At 38.5% G+C, this 6,628-nt stretch overlaps 1 protein-coding gene across 1 annotated transcript in view; it reads left to right on the top strand.

Moving 5' to 3' along the window:
• The window catches only part of LOC106515527 (dipeptidyl aminopeptidase-like protein 6), a 251,853-nt gene that overhangs the window by 45,346 nt on the left and 199,879 nt on the right, over positions 1–6,628 (top strand). The window lies entirely within an intron of this gene.

Here is a 6,628-nt window from a genome sequence, read left to right as displayed (position 1 = left end):
CACACACACACACACACACACACACACACACACACACACACACACACACTTTCAAAAAGCATGCTTTGCAGAATATCTTTGTGTTAGTTCAAATACACACGATTATTGCGTGACTTATTTACTGGCAATCTATGAGGTTACAGATAGATAGATAGATAGATAGATAACTTTTTTGTCATCATGAACATCACTGATGATGTATCCAGATGCATCAGTGGATGTATTATGCAATTATTTTTTTAAATGTCAAACATGTGTGAGACATTTTTGTTGTATTTATTTATTTGCCTCTTTGTTGGACTTTAAAAAAGTTACTTTTTTAGTTATAAAAACATTAAAAAAAATAGTAGCTAGAAAAGTTATTACACACCCTAATGGTTAGTGGTGCTGATGACAGAGAAGTATAAATTGTCACACATCTTGAAGCAGGTAGTTGTAACTGATGTATTTTTTAAATGTTAAATTATTCTGAAGTCTTTATAAATGGTCTAGCCTGATCTGCATTTGTCACAAAAATAAATAAAACATAAAATAAAATTACTGAGACATCTCCAAATTTTCTTTGCATCTCTGTCTGTCTGATCTCTGTTATTACAAACTAAAACAGGCCCCAGCAGCATTTTTTTTTTGTCAAAAAGGATCGATTTTAAGAGAAATACCTAGACTCTGACATGGCCAATTTGTCACAAACAGAAGAAGCGCTCACCCAATTCCACTATCCAGGCTCGATTCATCACTGTATTGACCTGCCCCAGCTTCTTCCTGGCCATCAATTATAATCTGTTGTAAAGGCATTAGCTTCATGCTCAGAAGATTCCTTAGTGTTGTTTTAGAGTTTTACACTCTTTGGATTATGGTTTACACTATCTGCAACAAGAGAYGCTGTCATTGGGTTACAGCCCCATTTTTTTTCCAAATTTTTTTTCTAGACTTAACCCCATTGCACCTTATTTTTAATTCCACATTTAACTCTTAATGATTTCCTTTCAGTAACATCTTTTTCATCCTGTACTTCCTCTTTGTAATTCCATGGATTTTTCTTTTCTTTGAAAACAAGAGGTAAATAATGAGAGGGGGGAGAAAAAAAATCAAAGCTCACATCTTGACTGATGGATCTTTGCCATAATTAGAGGGTTRTGACTTGCGGGCTGTCAGGTGAGAGTTTATCTCGGCACCCCCCGAAGCCTCGGAAAGGTCAACCTGCCTCTTAATCAAACATCAGGCAGGCCAGCCTCACTGTCAGTTGGATGATTCTGCTCTCTCCCTGCTGAGTTTAAAGTTTGCATCCATCTGCTCCCAGAAACTTCACCCTWAAACCACAAAATGGCTCCAGTTCTGCTACCACATGCCCAGAGCTAAATTTCATAGCAGCTTATGCTTGAGCCTGGACGTGAAGAAGCTTTGAAATCAGGGCCCACACATGGGACTGTGCAAGTCTGGGATGTATTTACACGATGTTGTGTTTTTMTATGTGCTTTCACATAGTATGTTTTATGTTGGTTTTTTTAAGGTGTCAGTGCACAAATCACTGTCCTGGGGGATAATTTTCATCTTTAAAAAAGCAGCCAAAGTCTACAGTTCATCACTAAAACCTGAAGAAACATTGCTGAAGACCAATAAGCCAGACTGTTTAGCAGCAAAATAAAAATAATTGATAGGCCTAAGATGCATTTGAGGAGTACATATCAACTTCTACCTTACATGATAGTGTTTTTATGAGTTTTTTTCAGTYGTGGGGGTGGTTTGCATAATCAACTTTTTTGAGCTTTATATCATGTTATAATGTCATCCCCTCATCAAAATCAAAGCCAGTGTTTTGACTCCTTCATGCATGTTTGAGGAATCCTTAAATCTCCTGTGGTAGCCCACGTGGAGCTCCCTYAATGCTTGCTGCTACAAAGCACCTCCTATTTGTACAAAGTTCCTTCCTGGGGCTCAGACTGCAACTGAGCTCATGTCCCATAGAGCGCCCCTCCCCKTGTAGCATTGTTGTGAAGTAAGCTGAAGTGGAAGTGTTGGGAATGGTAGGAGGTTCCTAAAGAGACAAAGYCAAATTTCAAGGTGTTTAGAAATGCAAAGCTCTCAATTTGCTGGTCTATCTATGMTCCAGCCTTCACCAGTGATCATGTAGTGGATCATGATCAAAAGAATGAGATCCTTAATACAAACTGCCAAAAGATCTTCCTTTGTAGCATGGCCATGTTTGGTCTTAGGGTGATAGGGTGAGGAGCTCTGTCATTCGGGGGGCAGCTTATAGTAGAGCTGCTGCTCCTCCGCATCGAAAGGAGTCASTTGAYWTGGTATCTGATTAGGATGCCTCCAGGATGCTTCCCATTAGAGGTGTTCTGGGRACATCCCACTGGRWTTAGGCCCTGAGGAATACTCAGGACTCYTTGGAGGGATTATCCTAAGCCTTYGGGTCCCCCAGGACAAGTGGAAAGMGTCTGATTTTCTCTTCTGGACCCGTTACCAGTTAAGTGGCAGAAGATGGAGATGTACAGTAGATACAGTATATATCTTTATTTTTTTTGCCACTTCAGTAGAAAACAAAACAATGGGCTTCATGCAAGAACATGTTCGTATTCTTATCCTAAATTTCTCTTACTTTTGTTCGTACAAAGGGTTCGTACGAACATGTCACGTCAGATTCAACAAACTCTTCTATCTTCAGGAAAAGTGCGTAAATGAGCTGCGTAAATTCCACCTGTTCGTATCCAGCTGCTCGTGCACGGGAGAGGAGATTAGCATAATTACCACCCCAAAAACACCATATAAGGCTGTGTTTCCTGCCTCAGATACAAGTGTTCATTCATGAAAAATGACAGCAAAAATTAAAAAAAATAAAAACTTTACGAGTTCAGAGATTGAAGTCCGTCTGTCAGAGATCCAGAAAAGAAAATCTGTCATTTTTAGCAGGTCAGCTGTGGGATAAAAATAGCTGCTAAAAGTATAAATAACTGTGTTAAATCATTTTCATTTATTCAGAAGCCACAGCGCTGCACACCGTACCCCCCCACCCTCTTATTACTTCAACTAAAATCATATAATGTTGAGAAGGAGTTTTAGCTGTTTTGATCAAACCTAGTTATTAATATGTGCATATCATGCAACAAATCACACGTGTTGAATATGACTCTTAGCCCGTACCACACCAAATTAAGGTCAGTATATGTAAAACTGTTTTTAAGCCATTTTTGTTTAGTCATATGTCAATTAGCTGGGGCAGTCACATTGGAAAAGACTTATCTCAGCTGTCCAAAAAAAAAAAAAGACAGAAGGAAAGAAAAGGAAAAACAATCATTAGATTTTCTTTACATTTAAACATCAATCATACTTGCTGGTTTTAAGAAACACTCCTGTTTTAAACGATTGTCAGAATCTAAAAATATTTAATTTGGTGTAAATCTGTTACATCGACTTTAAATAAATAGCCTCAGAAATGGCTCTGTGACAAAGAAAAAAGGAAAAAAAAGAAACCTTTTCTGGGAAACTCCTCAACATCCTTACTGGAACAGGTGAAACTCATTCCACGTTGTACCTTTTTGACACGTTCGCCTCTGACTCCTCAAAGACATGTTTAGAAAACTAGTCCACTCCAGTCCGCTTCCAGATGGAGTGTTTAATACAAAGACAAGTGGTTCCTCTCTAAAGTCTCAGCTTGGAGGGGCAATACATTACTATGAGGCCTAATCAAGTTTTGTGTGGCTCATTGGTCCTCTGTGAGCTGCGGCACTCTCAAGCTCTGCTATTTTCTGAAGGCAAATTGGTCGTGGGGATGATGTCCTCGGTAATGATTGTTTCTAATGTAAAGCTAATGTAGTGGTGATCAAAGCTTGCCCCTGGAATTTAAATAGTGTGTTTGTGTCTGCGAGGTGGAGAGGAGATAATTGCCTCTCAAAAAGTTTACAGGAAAGTAATTAGGAGTAAAAGTTAGAGACGCACATATGTGCAGAATATTAACTCTGGTGATGACAATGAATGCACAAGGAGTGGGGGGGCGGGGGAATGTAGTTTTAATTCTTTAGTCACTTTCCGAAGCAGAGGATGGTTATTTGATTACTGGCAAACTAAAGAGGTTATTGAAAAATAAAACTGTTTTTGTCATGTCGGCTGAGTGTGGAAAATTGCTTTTTTTATTATGTGCAAAGCTTTTTAGTGTCGCTGCTGCTAACTCTTCAAACCGCTTAGGGTGCTGCTGTTTGAGCATACTTATTATCTTCTGGGCTTATGCTTCATCGTATTATTTTTTTTTATTTCAGTCACATTTTAGCACTCTTCAAATGAAATAATGTTGAATGTCGGTCAGTCAAAATGAACCTCCAATATAACTTTGTAACTTGAGGTCAAGCTCTGAATTCAGCAAAGTGACTTTTAGACTGAATCTGACGAGGATGGATGCGGTTGTCTCCATCTTCCATAAATGGGATGTTGTGGCTTCAGTTTTGAACAACATAATGAGGCACAGATGCCTTGTCCATCTTTGCTACGTCAATAGTTGAGACATTTCTGCTGCATAATTGAAAACACTATCATTTGCATTTTGTTTTGTGGTGCTAATTATAGATCCAAACATTTTAAAGTTTGTAAAAAAGTAAAACTTTTCAATCGATTTGCTGTACCTCCCACCATTTCAAATAGCCGATTCAAAGTTCGCAGCGTGACGCGTTCCGTCATCGTGGGAAATATTTAAATTACAACCAAACTTCTCTGTTTATGTTTGTCTTTCTGAGGCAAAGTCGAAGTGACCGACGCCAGAGCCGGCAACCAGCTGGCACTTTGGCAGCAGAGAAGCGAGCCAATGCCAAGTCTTGGCCTCTGTTTCTGTCTGTCTGTCTCTTGTCCTCGTCTGATCACATCCAGCTCCCTACAGTCGAGTTTGAAAATAGAAACTTTTTTGCTCCTTGAAACTGCCCTGACTTTCAGCCACTTTGCAGAAGCTGCTTATAGCAACAAAAACAATTATTGATGCAAAGTCATGTGGCCGTGTATTATAACGAATGTGCAACCTTTTACACTCCCATATTCTCTCAGTCAAACAAATTAAGATGRCTTTCTTGTTCATTTTGGACTTGACCCAAGCTCTAATGAGAGATACTTTGTCTGTTGACTCARCATTTTTATTCAGAAAGAGATTTCACACATAAAATGCTAAATTAGCATAATAGACCATTCAGCTTAAGTGGAAAAGTTACAGAAGCTGTGCTTTCTAAAACAAACCACTGCTGAGCAGAAATCTGCACTGACAGCTGGCTTCTCATAGATAAACCGAGGTGAAGGAGAAGTCACAACTCAGTATTTTGATCGTCTCATTCACAATATTTTACAGATAAAAAAAAATATTAATTAAAAATACCCAGTTATTGTATCTATGTTGTGCAGCCAGTTTATAAACCCAGACAATATAGAAAGCTCATCAATACGATGAGCTCAGTAAATAAAACAGAGTCATACAAAGTGCTGAATTGTAATTTTTATAATTAAAATTTTACTTATAGGTCTCCAAGTTGGTGTGGGAGGTAACTTTACCCTCCTCTGCTGTGGGGGTCCCAGGCCAATCAGCTGCACTGCTTTTAGTAAAAGCATCTCTTTCTGCAACACAACCATTTCCATGAAAGTTGCTGACATTTCAGGGGACACACCAAAGGCAATCTGGAGAGGGAAAAAAAAAAACAGACAAAAACAAAACAAACAAACATAAAAACAAGTTTCCTTATGTCTTAAAACAAACTTTCCCTCACTAAACTCCCAAAAAGTAGTTTGAGAGTATAATGAGTTTCTCTAAATGATTTTTTTAAAATAAGATATGCAAATGACTTGTTTTTGTCAGTGAGTTCTTGGTTTTTATATGCTGAATAGCTCAGCACTTAACACACTGTCCAAATGTTTCTTCATGGTGATTTAATTCAGAAGTTTTCCCCTTCATTTACCTCACGCATACGCAATTGTTAAATTACATGAAAAAATAGGAATGCATTCATGATAATGAGCTGCATTTGTAGCTATGGACATGCACATTTGATCATTTTATACAGCTTCATCTTCATTTTACTGTAGTGCACTAAATGCTCCCTGTTTAGAAAGCAAACTAATTGTGCAATTTGCTCCTAATTATTTGCCAAATAAGGCACTTGTTGAAAATTTCCAGGGTGGGGAAGTGAAATTCAGCCTTGTTTGGCTTCATTGCTAAATGGAGCAAAATATGTTCTGGGTATGGTTTTTACAGCGGAGGMAAATATGAGCCGTCTCGAGGGAAATATATCAACAATTCTGTGGTTCTCCTGCTGAAATGACTTTGCAGCCATGGGTGTCCATGCTTCATCTTGCTGTGCCGCTGTTGTTATATCCAGACTGAAACAAACGCTCCTGCGTGACATTTGTCACTGACAGTTTGCATCTCTTTCTTATGCAAAACACAAATGCTTGTGTTGCAAAAGCTCCGTTTGTGTCGGAGGAGTTGGAGCGGCCGCAGCAGTTATCATCAGTCAGAAGGTGTTGCCTTCAAGTTRGTTGTGAGTATTACTGAGATGTATTGATACCTGGAGTGAGGGATCAAGTTGGAGCTTTGGAGAATTTACTTTGCTTTATGTTTATTACACTATTACAATAAAACAGACTGACGTTTATATAT

The sequence above is a fragment of the Austrofundulus limnaeus genome, unplaced genomic scaffold (genome assembly GCF_001266775.1).
Source record: "Austrofundulus limnaeus strain Quisiro unplaced genomic scaffold, Austrofundulus_limnaeus-1.0 Scaffold30, whole genome shotgun sequence".
Classification (NCBI taxonomy): domain Eukaryota; kingdom Metazoa; phylum Chordata; class Actinopteri; order Cyprinodontiformes; family Rivulidae; genus Austrofundulus; species Austrofundulus limnaeus.
Note: the sequence above shows the minus strand (reverse complement) of the source record. Positions and strands in the feature narration are given on the sequence as shown.